Source organism: Ranitomeya variabilis, chromosome 2 (assembly GCF_051348905.1).
Source record: "Ranitomeya variabilis isolate aRanVar5 chromosome 2, aRanVar5.hap1, whole genome shotgun sequence".
Taxonomy (NCBI): Eukaryota; Metazoa; Chordata; class Amphibia; order Anura; family Dendrobatidae; genus Ranitomeya; species Ranitomeya variabilis.
Window position 1 is genome coordinate 84,493,993 of NC_135233.1, and position 15,911 is coordinate 84,509,903.

General features: G+C 44.5%; 1 protein-coding gene across 4 annotated transcripts in view; it reads left to right on the forward strand.

Moving 5' to 3' along the window:
* PAK5 (p21 (RAC1) activated kinase 5) overlaps positions 1-15,911 on the forward strand; it is a 219,685-nt gene that overhangs the window by 164,687 nt on the left and 39,087 nt on the right. The window lies entirely within an intron of this gene.

Here is a 15,911-nt window from a genome sequence, read left to right on the forward strand (position 1 = left end):
CAGGGTGGCACAGGTTAAGGAGCTGAAACTCCTAAACTCTTCATCCAATTTTAATATGGATACCCTCAATGAAAGCTGAAAGTCTGAACTTCAACTGCATCTGAATTGTTTTGTTTAAAATTAAATTGTGGTAATGTCTATAACCAAAATGAGAAAAATGTTGTCTCTGTCCAAATATATATGGACCTAACTGTATATGCCTTCGTGGTGCGCGGCACTTTTCTGATTGGTTGCCGCCTGCCGCGAGCGACCAATCAGAAATGTGCCGTACTGTCAAGAATTGTCAAGAGCTGGTGAGTGCAGCCATTTTTTGTTCTTTCTTACTATTATTTATTAATTGTATTATTCTTACATTTGAATTAATAAAGTATATATGGATTCTAGACTCCCGATTCTTTAGAATCGGGCTGCCATCTAGTCACATAATATTCGTAGTGGCCTTTTCCTTATGTCTAAGAATATTATGTGATGATTTTATGCAATAATAAAAAATATATATTCTTCAAGAAATGAAGTGCGTATCATATGTTTAGGTTTATAGTGATTGATCCACCAATGTATCCACAATGTATCCATACCAATGTATCCAAAGTATCCACACACATTAGCTTTGATTATATTGTTTATATGCTAATTATTTTAAATGCCGAAGCGCTTTACAGACATTGTCATCGCTGTCCCCATTGGGGCTCACAATCTACATAGATTCCCTATCAGAACGTCTTTGAAGAGAAGGGGTTGTCCACTGGTTTGATCCAGGCGACCAATCCTAATATCTGACACCTCCACAGATGATCTGTTCCCAGCTCTGGTGGTGGCCGGATATAAGCAGTGCATTGCAGTGTTCAGCCGTCATATAGTGCACAGAGCTGTCCACCGTTTATATCTGTCCACCGCTGGAGATGCCAACAGTTCATCTTTGGGAGTGTGGGGTGTCAGACCCCTGCCAATCTGTTACCGATGACCTCTCTTAGACATATCAAATTAGTGGACAACCTCTTTAAAGGTGACATCCAACTTGAATCCATATTTTACCGCCACATTCCCTCAGTATACGACGTGAATGTGAATAGCATTCTACATTGGAAGGATCCCATGCTTGGCCCAAACTCGGACTAGTTACACACTTTGCATTATTTTGGGCAGGAAAGTTATTTCTGATTAAATAATGCAAAGTGTGTAACTACTCTAAGTTTGGGCCGAGCTTGGGACGATGGAGCGATGCGATCCTTTGACTGTAGATATATTATGTGATATATTTTTTGGTATGTTTTTACATCTGCGCTTCTCTTTGTCCTGTACACAGACTTGGATAAGAGAAATAAGGAAAGTTTTGTTTTTTTTCTCTCCGGGCAATGCAATAATGATATTAGCACGCTCGGTTATCCATTTGTACTGCAGATCGTTGACCCACGATTGCATCTCAGCACAGTACAGTGATGGATTTCATGTCAAGGCACCGTCCGCCTGGCTGATCAGGTCCTGAATGGCTTCTGCAGTCTCCTCCTTCCCTACTGTTCACTTCCCCGGGGAACCTAATTAAATACTGCAAAGGCAAAAAAATCACGAGGCCCTGAGCGTCCTTTACCTCTGGAATCTATTCCCTCTATGGGGAGTACTGGATTCTATCGGTTTTATGAATCTATATTCTGTCTGCTTTATGGATACATATTTAATATATATATATTATATACACACATGTGACCGTGCATTGACTCAGAACAAAGGGTTAAGAGTAATCTTGCCACACACAATGCTAATTACCGCTCAGCTGTGAAATACGACAAGCTCCATTAATTTTGCTCAGCTGCAGCTTCATGCCGCTATTTGCATGAAAATAGTTATGATCGCTCTATTTGCCCCATTTCAAAGCCAAAATTCAATGTATTCTGGTATTTTGCCCTGTTGGCTCGGCAATCAGACTCCAAATCAGGACCAATTTTTTTTTTTAAAGATTCGCTGCTATTTTTGCACAAAAGAAGGATTTTAGGCAATGGTATTTAGCCAAGCAGTAGTATCAGTACTCTGCCGCAGTTTCACATCCGTGGGCTATGGGTTTTTAGACAAAATCTTCAGCCGTTTCGTGTCACTCTTATTTTTGCCATCCCCCCCACTGAGTGCAGCATTGCACACATGTACTGTGGAGGGAGTTCAGTGACAAATTGATTCTGCGGCTTTTTTTTTTTTTTTTGCAGCCTTAGCATAAAACAGTCCTATGATGTTCCACTGCAGAATTCAATTTCACAGTTCAGTTAGGTCCTTGATTATGCTGCCAAATTCAGATTAATGTTCGCTTAACGAACATGAATCAGGGGACTTCTGGCTGACAGCCAGTAGTGATACTATGAGATGATGGCAGTGTTCAGTTTCACGCCCCGGACACCTCTGTGCGCTGCTACTGATATTGATTGAGTAAATGAATTCAATAGTATAATTACTTGTAAGCGTTACATTAGTCGTGTGTGTCAGATTCCCCCTAGATAAGTAATATAGGAAGGATGGTATTGTTGGGGGATGAGTAGCCAATAAAAAAATACTATTTTAATATCCCATCACAAGGAGATTTTTGCAAATATCACAAACTGTCATGGCGGCGTCAGGTCATCCACAGATTCTTACACTCTTCCTTACTCCATTGTTAGCTATGATCAGCGCAGGGTGACCCAGGCATCGACTCAAAGAGCTGCCGCTCCTAGGCAGGTTGGCAAGAGTTAAATCTTTGCTGGGCTGAGGGGGTTGATTGCCTTTAGTCACATGCTGGGGAGAACCAGTCATGTCTGCTCTCCTTATATGTAGGCTGTCTTTGCTATGCAGGTAATGCTGGCTATAACGAGTCTATCCTGGGCTGGAGGGGGGACACATCCTGACTAACTGGGCATTGTAAAGTTCTTGCAAGCATTGTTTGGTGAAACCTTTCCATTTCCCTTGAATTCTTTGTTACTTTGTTACCTCACGGACTTTACACTTTTGTTCCTTATTGTTTTTTCCCTGTGAGAATGTGAGTGATTGTGCTTCGTTTTGCCCTGTCCAGAGGCGTAGCTAGGGTTTTGGTTCAGGGGTCGCGAAACTTCTGAGTGGGCGCCTAACCAGGTAACCTTGATTACAACTCGATGACGCCCCCTAATAGTGGAGGAGAACCTCAGCAGATGACCGCGCTGTTACTGAAGATAATCTCTATATAACGACCAACATGGATATTACCGCCATATGGTCAGTGGTAGATACCAGTCCTACAGAACATATAACAGATCACTCCACAGTTACAGATAATGATTTACCGCTGACGTCCTTTTTGATGGAATCGTTCACTTTTCCCATCTTTTCCATCTGGCCCAGACCGACATGACAACTTCTTCCAGCCACGACTCGGCTGCAGAGAACACAACAGACACATTTCACTTCTCACATTCCATCCCCATCACCATCTATTCCCAACCTGCACAAATTGCTCATCGTACTGATACCCCAATACTGAGCCGCTGCTGCCGTATGTGTCCCTATTACTGCCCCTGATACCCCAATACTGAGCCGCTGCTGCCATATGTGTCACTATTACTGCCCCTGATACCCCAATACTGAGCCGCTGCTGCTGTACAGGTCCTTCTCAAAAAATTAGCATATAGTGTTAAATTTCATTATTTACCATAATGTAATGATTACAATTAAACTTTCATATATTATAGATTCATTATCCACCAACTGAAATTTGTCAGGTCTTTTATTGTTTTAATACTGATGATTTTGGCCTACAACTCCTGATAACACAAAAAACCTGTCTCAATAAATTAGCATATTTCACCCGTCTAATCAAATAAAAGTGTTTTTTAATAACAAACCAAAAAACCATCAAATAATAATGTTCAGTTATGCACTCAATACTTGGTCGGGAATCCTTTGGCAGAAATGACTGCTTCAATGCGGCGTGGCATGGAGGCAATCAGCCTGTGACACTGCTGAGATGTTATGGAGGCCCAGGATGCTTCAATAGCGGCCTTAAGCTCATCCAGAGTGTTGGGTCTTGCGTCTCTCAACTTTCTCTTCACAATATCCCACAGATTCTCTATGGGGTTCAGGTCAGGAGAGTTGGCAGGCCAATTGAGCACAGTAATACCATGGTCAGTAAACCATTTACCAGTGGTTTTGGCACTGTGAGCAGGTGCCAGGTCGTGCTGAAAAATGAAATCTTCATCTCCATAAAGCATTTCAGCCGATGGAAGCATGAAGTGCTCCAAAATCTCCTGATAGCTAGCTGCATTGACCCTGCCCTTGATGAAACACAGTGGACCAACACCAGCAGCTGACATGGCACCCCACACCATCACTGACTGTGGGTACTTGACACTGGACTTCAGGCATTTTGGCATTTCCTTCTCCCCAGTCTTCCTCCAGACTCTGGCACCTTGATTTCCGAATGACATGCAAAATTTGCTTTCATCAGAAAAAAGTACTTGGGACCACTTAGCAACAGTCCAGTGCTGCTTCTCTGTAGCCCAGGTCAGGCGCTTCTGCCGCTGTTTATGGTTCAAAAGTGGCTTTACCTGGGGAATGCGGCACCTGTAGCCCATTTCCTGCACACGCCTGTGCACGGTGGCTCTGGATGTTTCCACACCAGACTCAGTCCACTGCTTCCTCAGGTTCCCCAAGGTCTGGAATCGGTCCTTCTCCACAATCTTCCTCAGGGTCCGGTCACCTCTTCTCGTTGTACAGCGTTTTCTGCCACATTGTTTCCTTCCAACAGACTTACCATTGAGGTGCCTTGATACAGCACTCTGGGAACAGCCTATTTGTTGAGAAATTTCTTTCTGGGTCTTACCCTCTTGCTTGAGGGTGTCAATGATGGCCTTCTTGACATCTGTCAGGTCGCTAGTCTTACCCATGATGGGGGTTTTGAGTAATGAACCAGGCAGGGAGTTTTTAAAAGCCTCAGGTATCTTTTGCATGTGTTTAGAGTTAATTAGTTGATTCAGAAGATTAGGGTAATAGGTCGTTTAGAGAACCTTTTCTTGATATGCTAATTTATTGAGACAGGTTTTTTGGGTTATCAGGAGTTGTAGGCCAAAATCATCAGTATTAAAACAATAAAAGACCTGACAAATTTCAGTTGGTGGATAATGAATCTATAATATATGAAAGTTTAATTGTAATCATTACATTATGGTAAATAATGAAATTTAACACTATATGCTAATTTTTTGAGAAGGACCTGTATGTGTCCCTATTACTGCACCTGATACCCCAATACTGAGCCTCTGCTGCCATATGTGTCCCTATTACTGCCCCTGATACCCCAATACTGAGCCGCTGCTGCCGTATGTGTCCCTATTACTGCCCCTGATACCCCAATACTGAGCCGCTGCTGCCATATGTGTCACTATTACTGCACCTGATACCCCAATACTGAGCCGCTGCTGCTGTATGTGTCCCTATTACTGCACCTGATACCCCAATACTGAGCCGCTGCTGCCGTATGTGTCCCTATTACTGCACCTGATACCCCAATACTGAGCCGCTGCTGCCGTATGTGTCCCTATTACTGCCCCTGATACCCCAATACTGAGCCGCTGCTGCCATATGTGTCACTATTACTGCCCCTGATACCCCGATACTGAGCCGCTGCATGTGTCCCTATTACTGCACCTGATACCCCAATACTGAGCCGCTGCTGCCATATGTGTCACTATTACTGCACCTGATACCCCAATACTGAGCCGCTGCTGCTGTATGTGTCCCTATTACTGCACCTGATACCCCAATACTGAGCCGCTGCTGCCGTATGTGTCCCTATTACTGCACCTGATACCCCAATACTGAGCCGCTGCTGCCGTATGTGTCCCTATTACTGCACCTGATACCCCAATACTGAGCCGCTGCTGCCATATGTGTCCCTATTACTGCACCTGATACCCCAATACTGAGCCGCTGCTGCCGTATGTATCCCTATTACTGCCCCTGATACCCCAATACTGAGCCGCTGCTGCCATATGTGTCCCTATTACTGCCCCTGATACCCCAATACTGAGCCGCTGCATGTGTCCCTATTACTGCACCTGATACCCCAATACTGAGCCGCTGCTGCCGTATGTGTCCCTATTACTGCCCCTGATACCCCAGTACTGAGCCGCTGCTGCCGTATGTGTCCCTATTACTGCCCCTGATACCCCAATACTGAGCTGCTGCCGTATGTGTCCCTATTACTGCACCTGATACCCCAATACTGAGCCGCTGCTGCCATATGTGTCCCTGTTACTGCACCTGATACCCCGATACTGAGCCACTGCTGCCATATGTGTCCCTATTACTGCCCCTGATACCCCAATGCTGAGCCGCTGCTGCTGTATGTGTCCCTATTACTGCTCCTGATACCCCAATACTGAGCCGCTGCTGCCGTATGTGTCCCTATTACTGCCCCTGATACCCCTATGCTGAGCCGCTGCTGCCGTATGTGTCCATATTACTGCACCTACTGTGTGGTTCTCTGTGCCTTCCAAATTCTAAAGCAACCCTCTAGAATATAGTAATGCCGGGTGCAAGTGCCCTAGAAAACAGTGCCCATATTTTGCCCCTTAGAAAGTAATAATGCCCTGTGTGCCCCTTTGAAAGTCAAAGTAACCTGAGTTTCCCTATAACATTAAGTGCCCACTTAACATTGAATAATGTCCTGAGTCTCCCCCCCTGTACAGCTCCCCTATACACAGCATGATGCTCTCTTATACACAGTGTAATGCCCCCTCACTGTATAGTACCACCTACACAGTATACTGACCCCTTAGTAGCCTCCAAACTGTATGATGGCCCCCTCACTGTAATCCCCACACTGTACGATGGCCCCCTCACTGTAATCTCCACACTGTATGATGGCCTCCATATAGTATAATGCACCAGATAGTCCTAAATGTAGTATAATGCACTCCCCTTAAGCCTCCATATAGTATTATGCACTCCCCATAGGCCTACTATATATTGTATAATGCACCCCCCATAGGCATACTCTATACTGTATAATGCATCCCCCATAGGCAGACTCTATAGCACAAGGCAGAACCCATAGGCAGACTCTATAGTATAATGCGGCACCCCATAGGCAGATCCTGTAGTATAAAACAGCACCCCTATAGGCAGACCCTGTAATATAAGGCAGCACCCCTATAGGCAGACCCTGTAATATAAGGCAGCCCCCCTATAGGCAGATCCTGTAGTATAAGGCAGCACCCATAAAAAATAATTAAATACTCACCTCTCTTCCTCCGCAGCTCTGGGCGCCCGCTCATCTCCTGACAGCGGGCGCTGGTTAGTGACGTCATAACGCCCCCTGTCAGTGTCTGCGTCAGTGATGTCAGACGGTGAGAGGGGGATGATGGGAGAAGGAGTGTAGCGCTCCTTCTCCAATCAATGCGATCAGCTGTATCGGCTAAATGCCGATACAGCTGATCTTCCGATGATGGCAGGGGGCCCCATAGCGGCCGGGCGGCAGAGCAGGGAGATCGATTCTCCCTGCTCTGTCGCAGAATGTAACTGTATCGGCCGCACTGCGGTAGCGTAGCTCCGGGTGGGCCCCCTCTGAGCTCCGGGGCACTCGCACTCTCTGCCTTCCCCCGGTAGCTACGCTACTGGCCCTGTCTGTATTGTTTGTGTTCTCCTCATACACTATACAGATTAGTGTTACTCAGGAGCATAGTGAGGAATGAGACCCAGGCGTCCCCTCCATCAGGGGTAATCCTGGGGACAGGGAAAGCTAGGGACTCCCAGCCTGAGGAACAGTATAGGAGCCCATTTGCTATTCCACAGTCACACTGTGACATATCCAGTCTTATCAGATATTCTATAAAACAAGTTGTATATATTGTGGCAAACCGATGTCAGGAGAGGGCAATTGGTCAGCTTTGATCCTAAGTAGAAGGTGTTCTCTACAGTTAGAGCAGTCAGACTGTGGAATGCTCGAACACGAAAGGTAATAATGGCAGACACTAACTGCTTTTAAAATGAGCTGGATGCTTTTTTCACAACAAGTGACATTGTGGATTATAAATAATCTGGCAATCGAGAATGTATTACTGGTGGAGAAAGGTTCAACTTGATGGACATAAGTCTTTTTTTAACCTATTTACCTATGTAACGATATGTAACTATGCCGTCTGAATGATGCCTCAGCCTCAGGCACATGGCTGCATTACTGCCCTCTTTTTTTCTGGAGCATTCAGATATATTGTTCAGATTCGGTTTCTGAACATTTGGGAGTATTTTTCCTTAGAATTTTTTTTTTTACACAAAATGATCTCCATTCTTGCAGCTTTGGTGCACTACAGACTATTTGCACCATGAAGCATGGTTTCACATGGAGCAAAGGCCATTCCCTATGTAAAATTAAATTAATGTCCAAATATTCAGTGAAAAAAATGCTGTACATGGATGTTGAGTTGCTTCCCAAAGTACTCCACTGTTGCTGTGAAACGAATGTTTACATTCAGTATAAACCATACACCGCGCCTGCTCAGTATAAACCATACTCTGCGCCGGCTCAGTATAAACCATACTCTGCGCCTGCTCAGTATAAACCATACACCGCTCCTGCTCAGTATATACCATACACCGCTCCTGCTCAGTATAAACCATACACCGCTCCTTCTCAGTATAAACCATACACCGCTCCTGCTCAGTATAAACCATACTCTGCTCCTGCTCAGTATAAACCATACATCACTCCTGCTCAGTATATACCATACACCGCTCCTGCTCAGTATAAACCGTACTCCGCGCCTGCTCAGTATAAACCATACTCTGCTCCTGCTCAGTATAAACCATACTCTGCTCCTGCTCAGTATAAACCATACTCTGCTCCTGCTCAGTATAAACCATACACCGCTCCTGCTCAGTATAAACCATACACTGCTCCTGCTCAGTATATACCATACACCGCGCCTGCTCAGTATAAACCATACACTGCTCCTGCTCAGTATAAACCATACTCTGCTCCTTCTCAGTATAAACCATACACCGCTCCTGCTCAGTATAAACCATACTCTGCTCCTGCTCAGTATAAACCATACACCGCTCCTGCTCAGTATAAACCATACTCTGCTCCTGCTCAGTATAAACCATACATCACTCCTGCTCAGTATATACCATACACCGCTCCTGCTCAGTATATACCATACACCGCTCCTGCTCAGTATAAACCATACATCACTCCTGCTCAGTATATACCATACACCGCTCCTGCTCAGTATAAACCGTACTCCGCGCCTGCTCAGTATAAACCATACTCTGCTCCTGCTCAGTATAAACCATACACCGCGCCTGCTCAGTATATACCATACACCGCTCCTGCTCAGTATATACCATACACCGCTCCTGCTCAGTATATACCATACACCGCTCCTGCTCAGTATAAACCGTACTCCGCGCCTGCTCAGTATAAACCATACTCTGCTCCTGCTCAGTATAAACCATACACCGCTCCTGCTCAGTATAAACCATACTCTGCTCCTGCTCAGTATAAACCATACACCGCGCCTGCTCAGTATAAACCATACACCGCTCCTGCTCAGTATAAACCATACTCTGCTCCTGCTCAGTATAAACCATACACCGCTCCTGCTCAGTATAAACCATACACTGCTCCTGCTCAGTATATACCATACACCGCGCCTGCTCAGTATAAACCATACACTGCTCCTGCTCAGTATAAATCATACTCTGCTCCAGCTCAGTATAAACCATACACCGCTCCTCCTCAGTATATACCATACACCGCTCCTGCTCAGTATAAACCATACACCGCTCCTGCTCAGTCTAAACCATACACTGCTCCTGCTCAGTATAAACCATACACCGCTCCTGCTCAGTATAAACCATACACCGCTCCTGCTCAGTATAAACCATACTCTGCTCCTGCTCAGTATAAACCATACACCGCTCCTGCTCAGTATAAACCATACTCTGCTCCTGCTCAGTATAAACCATACACCGCTCCTGCTCAGTATAAACCATACACTGCTCCTGCTCAGTATATACCATACACCGCGCCTGCTCAGTATAAACCATACACTGCTCCTGCTCAGTATAAACCATACTCTGCTCCAGCTCAGTATAAACCATACACCGCTCCTCCTCAGTATATACCATACACCGCTCCTGCTCAGTATAAACCATACACCGCTCCTGCTCAGTCTAAACCATACACTGCTCCTGCTCAGTATAAACCATACACCGCTCCTCCTCAGTATATACCATACACCGCTCCTGCTGAGTATAAACCATACACCGCTCCTGCTCAGTATAAACCATACAACGCGCCTGCTCAGTATAAACCATACTCTGCTCCTGCTCAGTATCAACAATACAACGCGCCTGCTCAGTATTAACCATACACCGCTCCTGCTCAGTATATACCATACACCGTTCCTGCTCAGTATAAACCATACACCGCTCCTGCTCAGTATAAACCATACACTGCTCCTGCTCAGTATAAACCATACACCGCGCCTGCTCAGTATAAACCATACTCTGCTCCTGCTCAGTATAAACCATACTCCACTCCTGCTCAGTATAAACCATACACCGCTCCTGCTCAGTATATACCATACACCGCTCCTGCTCAGTATATACCATACACCGCTCCTGCTCAGTATATACCATACACCGCTCCAGCTCAGTATAAACCATACACCGCGCCTGCTCAGTATAAACCATACTCTGCTCCTGCTCAGTATATACCATACACCGCAGCTTCTCAGTATAAACCATACACCTCTTCTGCTCAGTATATACCATACACCACAGCTTCTCTGTATAAACCATTCACTGCTCCTGCTCAGTATGTACCATACACCGCTCCTGCTCAGTATAAGCCATACATCATGCCTGCTCAGTATAAACCATACACCGCTCCTCCTCAGTATAAACCATACACCGCACCTGCTCAGTATAAACCATACACCGCTCCTGCTTAGTATAAACCATACACCGCTCCTCCTCAGTATAAACCATACACCGCTCCTGCTCAGTATAAACCATACACCGCTCCTCCTCAGTATAAACCATACACCGCTCCTGCTCAGTATAAACCATACACCGCTCCTCCTCAGTATAAACCATACACCGCTCCTGCTCAGTATATACCATACACCGCTCCTGCTCAGTGTAAACCATACACCGCTCCTGCTCAGTATAAACCATACACCGCTCCTGCTCAGTATAAACCATACACCACTCCTGCTCAGTATATACCATACACCGCTCCTGCTCAGTATAAACCATACACCGCACCTGCAAAGTATATACCATACACCTGCTCATTGGTTCCTTTGCCATCAGTGGGATCGTGTGCGTATGCGGTGAGGGGTACAATGTTGATACCTAAGGCTGCGGGTGGAGGTGCATAACAGCGCTTGCATAAATAGCCACCCTGACCAAGCAGGAGTATATATCCTGGTCCTTTTAACCCATATATTTCTGCAAAACAAAGACAATAGTGACTTGATTGCCTCATCCTACTTTCAAGCAGGAATGCAGCTGATCATAGGCTGAATTTTGTAGTACTGTCGAGTAGACGCCAGTTGGCCATGTTTACTGCTGAGCTTGCATGGAAGCTAGTCCACTTTAACCACCAGCAACTGTTGGACTTTATGGGCTGCCCAATGCTACAGAGGGTGCAGGAGGGGCGAAAATCAGCAGTACACACACGGGAGGAGCTGGAAAGACAGGCAGAAGGCTTATGGGACATGTAGGTTCAGAATCTAAATCAAGACTCATAAGATGGCTAATGTAGGACCCCCACTTTATAAATTAAGTGATGAAGAACTGCAGGGGAACTAAGGCAGAAAAAGTGTCAATGAAAGTACAGAGTTTGTAAATGAGTACCTCCGTTTTACCCACAAAATTGTGGGACTATTGACCATACGTGGTGGTTTAGATTCACCCAGATGTGGCTGCTGCCACTAGGGAAGAAATCCACAATACAGAACCTGTTAGAGGAAGGTCCAGGTCTGGCCTAGAAAACACTATTTATCCTGGAATCGAAATTCACGAGTCCTAAAAGTACTATATGCCAGAGGAGTATATGAACTTGGATATCTTCACCTGAAAGTCTGCCTCACTGTTTTATCGCCTAGACTCTAGTTACTCCATCACAACCAGAGTACTTGACTCTCTAAAATGTTCAATTTTCAAGCAATTAGACAGCACATCCGAATGCACATCAGCTAATTAATTCTTTATCATGGCCACACACCCCCTTATCTAATCTCTAATGTAATTTCATCATGCGAGGACAGCTTCATGCACCTTGTAAATTTTTAATTGGACAGATATTTTTCCCTTTCTTCATCATGTCCTGTAATTGCTTTTCTTACCAAAAAAATAATTAGGATCTACGTGTGCATTTCAAGTCTTCAAAACACCAGGTACCACTCTACCAACATATTGCTTCTACCTTGAAATGATATAACCAATTATTGATGATAATTCTTCTGAAAATGAGATATTAAAGGCTGCCTGTCTTCTGGATGAAAATGAAAAAAATGTGCAAAGCGCAATAGGGTCTTCTCCAAGTATATAAGGTGAATGAACAATGGTAAGGTGCTCACTAGTGATGAGCGAACGTGCTCGGAAAAGGTTACTCAGAGCACGGTTCGGTGCTAACCGAGTGTCTTCATTGTGCTCAAAAAATATGTTTGAGTCCCCGCTGGTGCATTTCTCACGGCTGGTTGACATCCGCAACACATACAGGGATTGCCTGTTTATTAGGCAATCCCTGTATGTGTTGCAGCTGTTGAAAAGCCGCGAGACATGCAGACTTGGAGATACGAACATATTATTCAAGCACACCGAAGACACTCGGTTAGCACCAAACCGTGCTCTGAGAACACTTAATCCGAGCACGTTCGTTCATCACTAGTGCCCACCTGATAGGGTTGTGTGGATGACACAACCACTAATATTGCATAGTTGCTGCTGCATCATCCATAGATGAGTATAAATTGTACCTTAAGGCCAGGAATTGTGGACCTCAAATGCGCTGCTGATTCCAAAAAGGCTCTGTAGACAAGACAAATCGAAGTACTTTATTGTGGTTGTCCTGAGGAAGAAGTCAGTTTTGGCTTTTGAAGGAGTTGACAATAAACCACTTCAATTTATCTGGATGAAAATGTTATATAAATGTACAGTCCTATATAGCATGTGATTCTTGTGCTACTCTTCTCATTTTCCATCCTCCCAGTTGTTCTTATACGTCCCTCAGCTGGATCATACATTGGAAGTACTTTAATATTAGGGTGTGTACTGTACTGGCTGGTCTGCCAACAGTATGCGCCCCAGACTGCCTTTCCCTCCCTTCCATGTATTGCACTATAAGAATTCATTCTATCCATGTACTTTTGTATATGTGATAACTAGAACATAAAATGTAAGGCAAGCTGGGTTCCAGTGGCTGTTTTAGAGGAAGTACAGGTTTCCCACGGCCCGGCAGCTGCAACTGATGAGTACCCAATGATCGAAATGATAACCCAGTGACTACGCAGTGGGAACGCTGGGTTCAAGTGGCCTTCAGAGTAAGTACTGCTGTAGCCTAGCTTTCCCACTGCAAAAACAAAAATCTAAAAGGTGGAGTAGAGAAAGGAGAGTACAAGGAAGCAAGTGAAATAAATCCAATAAGGGAAATAGAGGACCTTGGAAACAAGCCTGGGTGGAGGAGCGGAGGTTAGAATTGTGCAAATGGCTCATCAGAAAAATGACCTAGTTATTAACATAGTTTGATAGTTTTTAAGGTTGAAGGTACACTTAGCTCCATCGAGGAAGGCATAAACCCCATTGTGTAAACATTAATAGCCCCATATTAGTGGAAAAATTCCTTTCCGACTCCACATACGGCAGTCAGACTAGTTCCCTGGATCAGCGTCCCATCACAGAATCTAGCGACCATAACCTTAAATAATATATTTTTCAAGAAAGGCATCTAGACCCTTCTTGAATGTTAGTAGTGAATCCATTATTACAACATCATGTGGCTGAGAGTTGCATAGTCTCACTGCTCTTACAGTAAAGAATCTGCATCTGTGTTTATGATTAAAAGGAACCTGTCACCCCCAAAATCAAAGGTAAGCTAAGCCCACCAGCATCAGGGGCTTATCTACAGCATTCTGTAATGCTGTAGATAAGCCCCCGATGTATCCTGAAAGATGAGAAAAAGAGGTTATATTATACTCACCCAGAGGCGATCCAGTTACGATGGGCGTCGCAGTCCGGTCCGGGGCCTCCCATCTTCTTACGATGACGTCCTCTTCTTGTCTTCATGCTGCGGCTCCGGCACAGGTGTACATTGCCCTGTTGAGGGCAGGGTACTGCAGTGCGCAGATGCCGGGCCTCTCTAACCTTTCCTGGCGCCTGCGCACTGCAGTACTTTGCTCTGCCCTCAACAGGACAGACAAAGTACGCCTGCGCCAGAGCCGCAGCGTGAAGACAAGAAGAGGACGTCATCGTAAGAAGATAGGAGGCCCCGGACCGGACCGCTACGCCTATTGGACCACAGCGGGACCGCCCCTGGGTGAGTATAATATAACCTCTTTTTCTCATCTTTCAGGATACATCGGGGGCTTACCTACAGCATTACAGAATGCTGTAGATAAGCCCCTGATGCCGGTGGGCTTAGCTCATCTTTGATTTTGGGGGTGACAGGTTCCCTTTAACATAACAAGGGAATGAAGGATAAAATTAGTCATAGATCCAGGCATGGAGACAGTCCAGCCGCTTTCCTGCTGGGTGATGTGTTAGGCTGTTTTCAGTAGGAGGTCCTGTAATATTGTGTCTCTGTAAGAGAAAGGAGCATCATCCAGCTTGTAAGGACAGGCTCCCACTTCCTGTAAGCTGTCCTGCTTGTCTGTAACTATAGAAGGATAAGTCTTGACAACAGGCAGTAGTAAATAGTACTGAAGGGAGACATCTGGTAGATATAACTTTAGAGCATTTTTTTCACTCCAAAAGCAACATTTTGGTTATTGAAAGTATAGTGCAATTTTGTAACTGGTGTCTACATTGGCAGTCTAATAAGCCACACCTGTTTGATTATAGTTATGATTAACACTATTATTGCTTGTGTATGTGTATATATATATATATATATCCTACAATATGATATGAATATGGAAAGGGCAGGTAGGAGACACTGTGAATTCACTATTTGCGATACTTTGGCTCGGAGATGTGGATGCAGAATTGAAAGACCCTTCCTATTGACTCAATATCAGAATGGTTGCAATCCTCACATTAAAATGAGCATTTTAGGAGTGCAGTTATTCTGCCCAATTTCCGCCACATGCAAAAGGCATTATTGACTAACACAGCTGAGATTCAGAAGGACCACAATGCTGACCTAGCACATCTAAATATATAATTCTATAACTTGTGCAAGCTGTGACAAAAAATGTTTATGCAACTATTGAATCTTATTTTTATATTGTCAAATATAGCACGCCCGCACATAAACCTATTCCTCACGGCCCCTTCCCAATCAGGGTGTATAGAGGAACTAACTAAAACTGAACTGAGATTTACAATTCGAGTCTTTTCTTCCTTCCTTTCTTTCCTATGGGAAGCATAATCTTGAGCCCATCTAAATTACCAGCATTGTACACTGGCATTGATAAATTGCAGGAAGAGAAGAATCCAATTGTTCTGCAGTTTCCAATTCAAAATGTTTAGCATCAAAAGACTTGTATTTATAACATGTGCAATGCAAATGTGGCTTATGGGCTATTTCTGTGGCTAATGCAATTACTGCATATACTTTCAAGCAGTATCTTGCCAAGAGACAGTGCCTTTAAGGTATGATATCATCAGAAAATGATCTATTAACCTATTTAAATAAGGTTGTTGTGTAACGTGTATGTCTATATATTTATTTTTTTCTTTTTTAAATG